Here is a 15,011-nt window from a genome sequence, read left to right on the forward strand (position 1 = left end):
TTCTAAGAGGGCTAATAGCTGGAAGCACTTCCACCAGCAAGAACTGTATCTTTCAGTCTTGAAGAAGTTTTGAGCTGTGAATCACAGACAGAATCCACTAAAATGTCATAAAGGCCTTATTTGGCAAACCAGGAAACATTGTGGTCACCACTTGGAAAGAGAAGGATGATCAAATAAAGTGAGTGACAGAAATAAGAAAATTGAAAATTCAGTACTGTTAATAAATGAGATAGAAAAAAAACCAAAAACATGAGAAAAGTGTTATGCTTCTGAAAAACCAAATATATCCTAGTGCATTCTGGCTGAGATCATAATGATCGGTGTGGGGGAGCATGGCTAAAATTATTTAACCCTATTCATGAGGTAAGTTGTTGGAATTGTTAATTAGGACATTTGGCACAAGTTAGGAAAAAAATTTTAGTAAAATTCTTTGCACCTCTGATCTGTAGTTACAGGATTAGGCCAATAAGAAAGCCCCCCCCCCAAAAAAAAAGAGAGAGTGGAATAAGAATGTCTGTTTACTAAATGTTTGATAGTGTCTGGCAGGTTCAGGCATTACTTGTGACAAGATTTTCTGAAGATACAGGAGATAATTATACAGGGGCTCTATCCTTGAAAAGTTCAAACACACACACGTAGTCTTAAGGTCAGTGTTCATTTAGTTCTCTATGTGGACACTGATATTTCCCTTTCAAACACTGAAAATACATAAACCTTTATATTTAACCAGATTTCATTGTAGATCTATTTGGTCTCTTATGCTTGTCCTCCTTAGGGAAGAACAGAACACAGAACGCATATTGCCTAAAATTACCTTATATTTCTCTGAACCTCACCAGAGAATTATCTTGCTATTTTATAGGTGAACCATTCCTATAGTAAGATTTTTTTTTTTTGAAACATCAAAAATTCAGTTGCTGGACTAGGTCCAAGCAATGATGATGCTAATAGATTTAAAATGAAATTATTGTCATATAAAACTACTTCTACTAAGTTAAAAAAATATCCACTTGGAAATATCTTGTAGTTCACCTTATTTAATTATCACACTTATATGAGATACAGACTCAGAAATCAAGGTTACACAGTAAGTTAATTGAAGAAACAGGACCAGATGCCATTTGCTGGACATACAAAAGAAGTCTGGAATAGATGTTTAATAAATGTTAAAAAAATTATGTTCCTCAGTCATATGCTATAATATGTTTCCATTAAGCAATGTGGAATGTGCTAATATGGAACAATTTTCTCATCTTATACCACAATCATGTCATCTATGATTTAGAAGAGAGAACAATTTTGTTATTGATGGGGAAAAAATAAAAATTTAGGGGTGCCTGGGTGACTCAGTCGATTGAGCATCTGACTCATGATTTTGGATCAGGTCATGATCTTAGGGCCATGAGATGCAGCCCCACGTCAGGTTCTGTGCTGGGTATGGAGCCTGCTTAAGATTCTCTCTCTCCCTCTCTCTCTCTGCTTCTCCCCCTGCTCACACACTCTCTCCCTCAACAACAACAACAAAATTAACCAGATATTTCAAAATATAATATAAATATAGAATAGATGTGTTTTACACAATAATATACTTTGTTATCAAAAGACTATTTTCTATGATTTATAGATTTTTTTCCAGGACAGTTAAGTAGCCTGAACTAGTAATGCACCCTGCTTACAAAACAATATTTTTCCAAAATCTCTTTTTAAGGTGTTCTTTGGGAATATCTTTACTTACTTGAAGATCAATCAGAGGTATAAACTATTGATGGTTCCTAAATTCTTGTTTTAGAAAGAGAGGTGGGTCCTACAGCAATCACACAGAGTTAATAGCTAAATAAAAAGAGTTTTTGCAGTTATATATTGGGCTGCCAACCAATAAGATGAGAGTTCTGATATCCTCCGTATTGATATTCCTTCTTTAGTTTCTAAACACAATTGTTTTGTTCTTTGGTGATAATAGTTATATATAGCATGCAAAGAGCAAAACCTATGTTAATTCTCTTCAAAGTGTACCTTTACAGTATATGTGACATTGCAATAAGTCCCTAGAAAAGTCTAAGGGAAAAAATTTCATATCTATATGAAATCTCTAAAAACTTTTTTGTTGCTTTTGCAATATTAATACATAAAGGTTTCATTTTCATAAATAGTACATGATTTAATAAATCCATCAAATGATTCATGTTTCCTTATTATCTTAATAAAACACTATAGAAATTTAATGCTTTCTAATAAAGAACAAGTATAAATACATTAATAAAAAACAGAAGAAAGGTCATCATTCTTCCATGAATACATTTAAATGGCTTTGTTTTTATATCATTTATGGTATGCTAATAATGTGAGAGTATTTATCTAGGTTTGAATAAAATATAATTATTTACTTTTCTTAAAGAGTATCACTATAACAGAGAATAAACATTAAACACATGTTGCTAGACATGCAGAAGGGTCCTTCCTTTTAGCTTTACAGGAAGGGAATACTAAGATTCTAAATTTTGGAATAAATTTTCTTTAGCGTTATTTGATACTGAAGAATAAGTTAATATATCTTTTCTGAGTTTGCTTATAGGGGCTTTGTAATGTCTATTGATAAATTGACTTTGCAAACATTTGAGCCTGCCAATTGGCTTTCTCTCATTTTCTAGGCTCCTGTGCAAGATTATTTAGTAAGGTTTTTTGTTTGTTTGTTTTAAATTTAGAACAATTTTGTTTTCCCTTCCAACAGTATCTGAGTCCAAAGTCTAGGGATTTTTTGTTGTTATATGGGATTGAGACAAAAATAATTTCTCCATACTTTTTGGTCCTATGATTGTTAATGAATTTTAATTTCCAAAGTCCTTTGATGATCTATCTTATTAGAAAAAAAAAAAAAAAAAGGAAAGAAAGGAAAAAGCCCTGTTAGAGTTATGTTTAAGGAAGCATCACAGCAGGGCTGAGTTTAAAGACTGGGATCTGACCATCCATTTACTGTCCTAGGGAGCAAAGTACACTTAATTGATCTTTTCTTTAGTTTCTTCATATGTAAGTGCAACAAATTCTTGTCAGAAAAAGATGCTGTAAGAATTAATGAACAACTCCATTTAAGAGCTCCATGTCTGACAACTGGTAGGCATTTAAAAATGCTTGTTGTATTATTGTTGTCATTGCTACCATTTTGATGGCTCTGTTAAAAATATTCCTGACAGCAGTTCAATTCCTCTCATGAAAAAAGTAAACAATCAGGAAAAACTTTTGAAGACATATACAAGAAGATGCAATAAATTGATCCAATATATTTTCATCCAACAAAATGTATTCAGTCCCCATTATAGATTGTTTAGAGGATTGGATGAGGTCAGGAGGCTAAACAAATTATAGAAAATCTATATTAATATACAAATTCCTGCAAGAAAACCTGCCTGCTTTTCAAAGTGGAACAGAATGCTATTTAGACAATTTTCCTAAGTTATCACTGGGCACAAAATGTGCTGGTTCTATCAGAATGTTCTTAAGTGAGAGACTATCATCCTTTCCTGGTGATCTCTTTGCAGAGAACACAAAATGCAACCAAAAGGTTTGAGTATGGGTGCTACTCAGAAAGGCCTTGTGAATCTCTTGCCTTCTGTTTTATTCTCTAAACATATGAAAAAACAAGTATATAGTGACTTAAAGAATCGCATTACAAGACAATAAATTAAACTACATTTCTTTTGATAAAACCATGTGTTGGCCCTAACACACACACACACACACACACACACACACACACACCCCAGAAAAGCCAGGACAAACTTCCTGTCTGAATTAAATTTTCTAAGAGCGGAACCCTAAGAACAGTATATCTGAAGTTGTATAACTAGGTCCCTTATTTTTTGTTGAGAAAGCTTATTATGTATCATCAGAGGTTTAGGTACTAGATCAGAATATCCCTCGTAAATATGAGAGACACTAACAATTTATGTAAAGAGAGAACACAAGGAAGCTTATTTTAATCACTAGCAAGCAGCATCAGCTATTCCTTGAGTAATAACTATCATTCTCCCCAGATTTTACAAGTAGAGTCAAAATTCATTTTCATCCTTAACTGTACTTCTATTTCCTATCTATGCTAAAGAGTGCTGCTTCTTCCTGCTCTGTAATTTTTGGTCGTATTGGCTTCAATCACTATACAATTTTGTTGCAATATTCACTCTGAATCTTTTATTCTATTTGAAATTAAACTCAAAATTCATGAACATCATAGTATGCATTTTCCTCTTCAAAGCACCTGTGTGCTTGCAAGTGCATACATACCCATGTGTGGCTCTATTTGTGTGCGTGGGTGGGTTCACTTTAGGAATGTCTATTTAAAAGCATGATTTCTTGAAAACAATGCACATACATTTGGCCCAGACAAAAAATAGGGAAGGAGAAAAAGATGATGCATTGATCAATGGTGTAAAAGTCTTTAAAACATGGTTGCATCACTGACAGAAATAGAGAAGTGGCAAAGTTAATTTTTAAATGAAGTTGAGGCATTTGATACTATGGCTTTTGAGGCTGAATTGACTAGCATATTGGCAACCAAATAGTGTTTTCCCTCTTAATTCCCTTTATTTCTAAGTTTAATCAACTCCATATTCTCTTTTTTTTTTTTTTGCATCTACACAATAAAGATTCTATACTCACAAACTAGATAGCTACTCTTTAATAAACATTTATCACTTGATTGAATAATTTCAACAGGCTGTCAAAATAAAATATATTATTCTCCTACATTATGGTAAAGACTTGGCCTCTATACACAATTTTTGTTTTCTAGTTATTAGAGTTCTCTATTTAAAAAAGGTACCACCTCTTTTCTATAAACTAATTTAAAATGCAGTCATTACTGGGGTGCTTGGGTGGCTCAGTTGGTTAAGTGTCCAACTCTTGATTTCAGCTCAGGTCATGATCTCACAGTGGTGAGATTGAGCCCCGAGTCACGCTCCTTGCTCAGCATAGAGTCTGCTTGAGATTCTCTCTCTCCTTCTGCCTCCCCCTGCTCACATGTGCTTTCTTTTTCTCTCTCTTTCTCTCTCTGTCAAAATAAATAAAATCTTAAAAAAAAATAAAACCCAGTCATTACTATATAATGAAAAATAACCGTTTCTGATGATTTAGTGAAATGGGAATGAGCCACTTTCCATTCTCAGTGGAGATGGATGATTTCTTATATTTTATATTCTTGAGTATATTATCCTTTTAGGTGGAAATGCATTTAGCCAGTCACTCCAATACGTTGTGCATTTTAGTTTGTTAATTGTACTGTATATTCTTTGCTTACTCCTACAGATCTGCTTTCCACTCTTCCACTTTGCTCTGTTCCCCAGAAAGCTAATCTTTATGAACTGCATCAAAGAAATTCCCTTGCTCTCTGGCTTCCTGTTGGTTTGGACGATGCAACTACTAGCAGTGTGTTTGTGGTGGATTAGAAAGACAAGATATTTATAAAGCCAGATCCTTCACTGGCTGGTTGTTAAGTTGATCATGGTGGAAACCTCTCAAAGGGTCAACAGCCCTCTCCTATAGGTGTAGGTGTTAGAGAGTTCGGGTATCAACTTTCCCCCTTGTCACTTCACCCACAGAGGTGGTAACAGATTTCTGCTAAAACTATCCCTTGTTGGTTTTCTTAACTCTGCCAACACCTTTGTAAAACAAAACATCTAATATCAATTTCTTTTAAATCACCCCTTTTGAGTGTGCAGTGTTTCCTCCTAGGAACTTAAATGATGACCACATTGGGTTAATTATTTTTCTCTCCAAAATTCTGGCTCCAAGTAACCTTTTTACAAAAACTTGAGGACGGATTTTATAGTACCTGAGTTTTGTTTTTCAGATTCTCAGGTGTGGGCTTCCTATTGGAGATGTGAAAAAAGAAGTCTTTTCTACATGATGATTTCAGGTTACTACAGAAACAAAAGGAGCAGTGGGTATGAAGCAACAATTTTAAGCTTGAAAAAATAAGCAAAAAATACATTTTGATATTTTCCTCATCATTTAAAAGATAAAAACATTTAATATTATCATTCTTATCATTATTAAATGTGGCTTTTTCTTTAAGATTTTATTTATTTATTTGACAGAGAGAGAGACAGCCAGTGAGAAAGGGAACACAAGCAGGGGGAGTGGGAGAGGAAGAGGCAGGCTCCCAGTGGAGAAGCCTGATGTGGGGCTCGATCCCAGGACTCTGGGATCATGCCCTGAGCCGAAGGCAGACGCTTAACGACTGAGCCACCTAGGTGCCCCTAAATGTGGCTTTAAACAGAAGTTTTTAAAGGACTGTGACTCACATATTCTTGTGAACCTAGTTTTCCAACCAGTGAAAAATCTCCCATTTCTCCCCCCACCCCTTAATATTTTGCCATAACACTAAATAAAACTTGAATTATAGAGTAATTTCACAGGTATGGATCATTTTCTTGTCCAAAGACATTTAAAAACCTCTGGGCCAGAAATTCTTAATTAATTAAGAGGACAAAAAATTTAGGTCAACCTATATAATTCAGATGAAGAAAATATATAAGTAAGAACTGATGGAAAAGATTTGGTTTTCTATTAAAGTTCGGGAAAACAAATGCAAAAATAAATAAATAAATAAATAAATGGCAGCTGAGGAGGGATTTAAAATTCAGGATAATCAATTTAAAATATATTGCTTTGGGCTTCTTGTTATACAAGGCCAAAATCAATAGCTATTATTTTTAGTATTTTGTCCACAACTAAGTCTAATAATCAAATAACAAATGACATTATTGCATTTGAATTCAACCATTTTCAGAGTTCAACTGTAGGAAAGTCAAGTAACTAATCAAACCAAAACCAATGCAAACCAGTAATTTCATCTGCAGAGGCATATGAAAATCAAGAACATGTAGCAAGGTAATGTTTGCCTCCTGATTCTTATTTAAGTTGACATGTGCCAATACTGAATTTTTTTCATTCATAAGCTACATTAGTGATTTAAGTGCTACCCTAAGTCCCATTTATTTTTATTTTGAGGTTTTAATAATGACCTAAAGAAAATGTGCAGAATAAACAGACACTCCAACTTCATTTAGCTGGTTTATCTCTGTAACCCTAAGAAAAGCTGTCAGTGTTTGAACAAGAGTTGAAGTGTTAGAGAGGAAATGTCTGAAATAGAGTTTAGACGTGAATGAAATGAGATTAAAGAATGTCTACATTGTTTTTTGCAAACTTAATCTCTATATAAAAACTAACATCTGAAGAGTAAATCTATGGAGTATTATTTTGCCAGCATGTCTATTAATATAAAATGGGAGAATGAATGAAACATTTGCAGGTTCCATGAGAAATAATACATGCTTTCAGGAGTGAAAGACATTAACATCTTATGGTTTGTTTGTTTATTTTTAATAATATCTGTCAATCAAAAATTTACGAATGAAAAAAAAGAAAAAGCCTGCTATGCCAAACAGATTAGACACAGAGAGCTAAGAAAAGGAAGATGGATAGAATTGTTCATAGGGCAGATAATCTTTCCCCTTTCTTGCTAAGAATAAGCAGAGCTGCATTTGTGGAAACTTAACTAAGCAGAAACCTGCAGTGTCTGCTCAGTGCTGCTGACCTGCCAGCTGGAAAGAGCGCTGAGTTTAAAGGGTTTAAGCTCTCAAAGAAGCCAAGACTTGGCTGATCATCTTGGGCTCAGCATATTGTGAGGCATATGAACACTCTCTTCAAAACTGGCAGGGAAAAAGGAAGGAAAATTGAAAATCTAAACACCGAAGCCAGTTAAAATTCAGATAATTGAAAGGGTTGTGTTTTCTCTGAAGCATTTGCTTATAGTCTATGCTACTGAATAAAGAAATAAATGGATTTACTTGTGGGGGGAAAGGAGAGCAGTACAACTTGAGATTACTGCACTACTCTTTGGTGCACTGAAGAAAAAAAAAGGCAAAAAGAGAGAACATATACATATTCTAGTATGAAATAAAGAAATTTGTGTCATTTTTCTGCATGTGATCAAGTTTTTTTCCACTGTTGCTAGAAATTTGTTTATATCACTTATTGACAAGTTTTATTAATTTTAACCAAATTAAATAAGTTTAAATACATTTAACATAATATTCACTGTTCTAATGAATAAACTTCAAAGACGTGCTTTTTGAAATGAATATGTGCAATAACCCAAAACTAACAATGGCTTCATTAAAAGTAAAAAAAAAAAAAAAAATTGACTTGGCTCAAAAAGAGTTAAAGATATTAATTTCTATTCTATTTTGTTTTCTGGTTTAACATTTCTGAGTTTTCTGTATATGAGAGAAAACACAATGCACCTCACTCCTGGGAATGTAAAAACATGTTGCCAACATCTCAAACTGACATGGTTTGGATTTGTTACATTGATACAAAAAAACAAAAAACAAAAACCCCAAGACATTCAAAGTTCACCACTCCTGGGTACTTTATAAGCTGAGGGCCCGAAGGGAAAATGAGGCCCATATATCTGCTATCAGCATTTCTCCTGATGCCACCCAGAGCTGCTGAGCTGCAAGTCGAGAACTGAATACTTATTGGTCACATTACTGACACGTTTTTGAAAGGTATATGGGTAAAGCATTCACTGAAGTTATAATAAACAGTCTTTTGCATTATATTTATATTCACATTTCTAGGCTGAAACTAACGTCCAGTTTCAATGCAGAAAATGTCTTGTCCTCAAGAAAATGAGAAACACACGAGAATAAAATACATATATCATCTGAGATTCAACTCTGAATGATTTCAAACATACATTTCAATATTAGGAAACTTTTATATATTTTTTACTATTATTTTTATATACATTTTTACTACTACATAGGATTTGTTTTTAGCTTAATCTCCTTAAACTACTCTTTCAGCTTTGGATTAAATCTAGTTAGTGTTTCAAAATATCATTTTTATTCTAGAAATCAAAGAACTCAATATTCTACAAAATTTCTACCATGCGTAGAGACATTAACTACATCAGTAAGGCAGAAAAAATGATTTTTTTAAAAAGGAATTTAGACATTCTTTACTGTTAACACAAATTCAACAGAAAAGGAAGGGTAGGACTTTTTGATTACCTCCAGCCAATAAATCACATGCTATTTTAAATGGCTCCTTTGTTTGAGCAAAATATCCTTTTCTAAGAAATAGGTTTTCTTTGTGATATGGTCTTGCTCAAAATCTTTTCAGTTGAGTTGTTTTCATTGTGCCAAATTGAAGTTTTTATAAATTGTTTATGGGTGTCAAAGTTCCTTAATAGTTCAGTTGGACTGTTTATTCTCCAAGCAATAGTAAGTAGGCAACAACATTTCTGTCAGTGTTAAAAGTTGATCTGCCAAGTTTTAATGCACGGCTCAAGCAGGAGAAGCAGTTTGGTGGGAAAGCAAGCTGTCCAGTACTTGACAAGATTTGGTTTGTCAACAGTATGGCTGAAGGGGTTTGACATGATACGTTCTTTCTCCATCATGCTTTCAGCCCTATGTCAGAATGTATATCCTCACCTGGACTCAATCAGCTGAATTCTTTTTACTTTTAACAGGAAAAGGAAACCTATGATTAAGGAACAACAGTAAAGGATATTAGAGAGTTTTTACACATTGATTTTTCAATGAGACTGTGACTAGAGATAATGAATGTTTCTTTACATCCAGCAGTAAATTCCCTCATCTAGTCCTATGAAGAAAAAAAAATCTATCTTAAAAAAAAGTATATCATAAGGAATCTTCACCAAACTGAGGAAAAGTGCAGACGCTGTGCAACTGAAGGGATTTCTCTGCAGTCTGAAATGGCTGTCTTACTTGGCTGTAAATCCTCCTCACACAATGCCTAGGGTCTTGCTTGCAGGGATGTAATGAAGTTACACTGCCTGAATGAAAATTTTAAAAACAAATTAGGGCAGAGGACCTTGCCAGCTATCCATGATTTGTGGCAGTGCTTATCAGTAGCCAGTGTGGGGTGATTCACCGTAAGAACACCAAATCTCTTTGTCCCAGGTCACCATGTTTCACTCCAGTGTCAGTATATCAGGGGAAATGAATGCTAAGCTATAACAGTCATAGTTAGTGTCAGGCATGCCTGTAACACATGCACAGAGAAATTTACAGCTGGGAAAAACTATGACACATCCCCTAGTGACTTGCTTTATGGAGTTCTTGCTTCTGACTGATTCAGTAGCAGCAACACACTTTAGACATGGTGACCTCACTGATCTTGAGTGTTTTCAACATGGCTGTATGTATTAAATTACTCAATGAACCATGGTATTTAGAATTATCCTATGGTATATGTTTAAAGAGAAGTTCCTCAAAATTCAAATTTTAGCTTTTAAATAATTACATAGTAAGTACTCATGAACTAAAACTTTACTAATTTGAACTTTGTAATAACTCAGACCAAGAACAATGCTCTTTCCTTTTATCTCTAATTAAAGAATGTTTTATACCAATTATATGTTATATTAACATTATAAATTTTTAAAAAGATTTATTTATTTATTTATTTGACAGAGAGAGAGAGAGAGCCAGCGAGAGCGGGAACACAAGCAGGGGGAGGGAGAGGAAGAAGCAGGCTCATAGCAGAGGAGCCTGATGTGGGGCGCAATCCAGGACTCTGGGATCACGCTCTGAGCCGAAGGCAGACGCTTAACGACAGAGCCACCCAAGCACCCTTAACATTATGAATTTTTGAATTTGTTGTATATGATTTCATGGAAATAAAAACATTTTCATAAATTGACTCAGATTAAAATCATTGTTATTAATATGGTTAAATTCTTTGTTAGCTTAGCTAAATTTAATTGATATAAAGCTTATTTTCCTAATTTGGGGAACATGTATCAGAGTTAAAAGACTGGACACTTCAGCCAACTCTTCTGTCCTATGTACCCAAGGCACACTTTTTACACACATGAGACCTTTGTGCACCTATGGATGCTGAAAGAGGAGATTGCAGGATTTTAAAAACAGAATTAGAATGTGTTATAACTGGTTAAAGAAAAAAGGAGGGGGTGGTATCCAAATAATGAAATCAATGTTAAGGCCAAACAGAAGCCTCCTGTGTAGTAAAAGAAAGTGACCCTAAGCACTTAGAAAGCAAACCATATTCAATCAATGGGGCAATTAACCTTTATTTCCAAAAGTGGCAAAACCTGATCCATGATTCTGCTCAGAAACAGCATTCATGTAACAGGCCTAAAACTGTCCTTTCCCAAGTTGTCTACTCATGTCATCTTCAGATGCTTTTTCTAGTACAGTAACAGAGTTTTCTGAATAGTAACATCTGGAGAAATGACACCATCACTCACTCGCCTCAAATAGAAGCTGAAAGGAGATCAAATTAGAAGACTTCTCCTTGAACAATTCTTGTGGCCCCTATATCTTTAAAGTCCCTCTGAAAATTGCCACTCACCTTTTCTCAGGTTTGCATTCCATTTTACAAGTACACAAGGAAATATATGTAGTCAATTTGAATATGAATCCAATTTAAGAAGTACTTCTATCAGTTGTCATAAGCAGTTCCAATTTTAGTTAATCATTTCTGATATTTGTGTAAACTGTACATTTTACATTCTATTGGATTGGGGATAGGTGATCTAGACATGGTCAGCCAGTATGTACTGCAGATTTTCCTCTTTGTATGGAAAGACCAAATCACTTTTTAAAAACACATTTTATTCTATTACTAGATACATTTGGCTCACAAATTTGTTTGTACTTTTCGTGGCAAAGATAAATGTCATAACCAAGAAGTTGAGACCAAAGCAATCAATGTCCATCTATCTGAAATAATTTTTCTGCCTTATTTCTCTCGATGTTACTGGAATTCAGGAACCAAATCATAATGCTACCCTTTGCTCCTCCTTCTCCTTCTCATCAGCTAAGCAATTGACACATTACAATCAAAGATTCCTCTATATTTTTGTCTCCCCTCAACCCCATTTCCAACTCTATGATTATCTATATAAAAAAGCCTCACTTTTGAGTTGCTTCAACAATCTCATATTTGTATTCATTCATTTCAGTTTCTTTACTCTACAGGCCACTCTGTAAAACTGCGTATTTAAGCTTCCAAAAATACCATGCAATCGGCCTTCTCAAAATTTTGGATAAGACCCCACTGTATGAATGTCCAGGGTATGTCCAAATTTTTTTGTTCTCTGATCATGTCACTTAGCTGCATCCTACAAGTTTTCATTTGTAGTACTTTCAGTGTTTTCTAATTTCTACTTTGATTGCTCCTTTGACCTAATGGGGTAAAAAGGAATTTCTAGATGCTGGCTATGTTTTATTTCTTGACTAGGGTAGTTGTTATATGGTCTGTACTCATTATACATTTATCCATATGTAGAGAGGTATATTTATGCTTGCATACTTTTCTGTACTGAGTTACCCTTACATTAAAAAAAAAAGTTCATTTGAAAAACAGACTAAATTGTTAAGTAACAAAAATGTTTCAACTTGGGTTGCTAAGGTTAGAATGCAAAGTGTGTTTCACAGCAACCATCATGTTACACAAAGTAGGACACCTCCTGAGAATGGATCTAATTAAGGGAAACCAGAGTTGAAAAGTGTAAAAAAGGCAACATTGATATAGACCTACAGAATATATTACTTTATTTATTTCTAGATACGAAGTACAAATTGTATGCTGTAAGACAGTAACTACAAATATAAAAGTCTAACATTACGTACCAAGCCTTTACTAAAACATTTAATAAATAAGCATTTTCTTATGTAATACTACTTTGTTATAAGAGTATTTCTTAATTTTCAAATATATTACTACTTATTAGTTATCTTTTTGATATTGATCTTGGCTTAATTCCATTCTGATGAGAGAACCTACTATGAATATTATCAATCCCTAAAAGTTTGTTGAAGTTGAACAACTTCAACCATTGCTTTGTGGAGCAGCATATGGTTACTTTTTATAAATGTACCAGGAACGAATGAAACAAATGTGTTTTCTGCAGTGTTCTATATATAAAGGCCAATTAAATTCTAAGGTTAGATAATTATGCTGTTCAAATGCCTTATATCCTTCCTAATATTTTTTCCGTTTGCCAATCCATAGTTTAAAAGTCTTGATTTGTAGTTTTAGAATCCATTTGACTATTTTATATAGCCTCCAGGTTTTGTCAACATTTATTGTCATTTTAACTCTTGAAATATTCACTATTCTTTCAGAATCAGAGTCTAAATACTCCAGTTTCTAAATCTCCATTTTATCTGTTTTTATTATCTGTTTTTTTTCTTGGTTTTTAGTTCTTATTTTTTTATTATGAATTATTTTGATTGGATTTTTAACTGAGTAGGGAAATTTAGTATAAAAATTAGATAGGTGATTTTAAAGAATAAGTAATATATTCATTCAGATTTTCCTTCCCTGTCAAGTTAGTGGAAATCATCTTCAACCAGGGCTTCTAAACCTTAGCACTATTTGTATATTTGACAGGATAATTCTTTGTTTTGTAAAGATGCCAGTAGCATTTTCCCAAGGTCTGACAATCAAAACTATTTCCATATATGGTCAAATGTCCCCTGGGGGCTGACTCTGGTGTCACCCCTGCTTAAGATGCCTTAACCCACTAGAAGCTGAGTTAATTTAAATTTCGTTTAGGCCTTGTAACAACTATTCTTTTCTGGTAAGACCTTACTCCTAAGCTTTAGACCTTTATTTTCCCAAATGAAAGCCCAGGGTATTATCAGTACCTGACCTACTTTGATCCCCCCACCTTATGAAACTAATTAAAACTTTATTCTACATTTTAGCCTCTCAACTACCTCTTCCAGCTCAGGTTCTCAGCAGAATTCCCGTTCTCTGCTTCTTGACAAATAACTGAGAAGAAAGTGATGCCAAATGTCAGACTCACCTTCTGGAGTTTTCTTGCTGCACTGATAAAGCTCCAATCCTTTTAAATAGATGCTTTATATTAGCCTTCCAGCTATTTTAGTTGTTTTTGGGTGGTTGGATGGTGTAAAGTAATCTAGCCTGCCACCGTCAGAGGCTAAATATTTTTTAGATCAGCTGTTTAAACGTCAGTCTCAAGACTGCATTTTCCTATCCTTATTGGCCTTGCATGTGTCACATGTCCATCCCTGAATAAGTCACTATATCCAGGAAAACAAAGTGCTCAATTTGCTGAGCTCTATGTCCATACCCAAAGATGTGGATGGGGTCAACCTTACTTGAACTGCATAGAGATGGATGATGGGTACTTCCAGAAACTAATGGCTGTCACCTAAAAGAACAAGGGAGAAGAGGCACAGTGAGAAGGAGGGGTGGATGCCAATAACCATTCAATAGGTGGATATTGGCAGTTGAAAAACACTAGTTTTCTACCAAACATAGGTGAAAGCTGCAGTATAATTGCTGCTCTATTAAGTGTTAAATTTCATTAAAAAATATTTTACTGATTTAAAACATTTCCTTAAAAATTTAATCTCTAAACATTAAGTTTAAGATAGTATATTGTGAATTTCTGATATACTAATTGAACTCTGTGTATGAGGAATATCAAAGAAACTAAGTCAATTCAGAAGAGAATTGGATTTAAAGATAGGCATACTTTCTCATAAATGCAGCTAAATCACTTTAAAATAAACTTAAACTAATGCATTGATTTCGGATGTCTGGGATGGGAGAAAGGGAAGGAGAAACTAATAAACAGAAATTGTAAACTATCAATCGACTCCTTTTGTACCCAAGTCCTTAAGAGCTAAAAACAATTTTTGTACTGAAATATACATACAATAAATTTGAGGAAAGCATTATTTAGGTGTCTTGTTAAGCAGACATTTTAAATGAAACTAACATTTAGTTGAGTCAATATGAGGTGTTCTGAAACTATTATTTTTCAATTGCACATCAGTACATTTATGATTTTTAGTTGAATTGAACGGTGATTGTTGTTCCTCAGATATGTATGCGTTACCCTATCTCATAAATCCTATTACTATCACCATTTCAAATGCCGATTAATTTTTCATGTATATTATATATATTGTATGTGTGTACAT

This window comes from Ursus americanus, chromosome 11 (genome assembly GCF_024610735.1).
Source record: "Ursus americanus isolate L20-20 chromosome 11, mUrsAme1.1.p, whole genome shotgun sequence".
NCBI classification, from domain to species: domain Eukaryota; kingdom Metazoa; phylum Chordata; class Mammalia; order Carnivora; family Ursidae; genus Ursus; species Ursus americanus.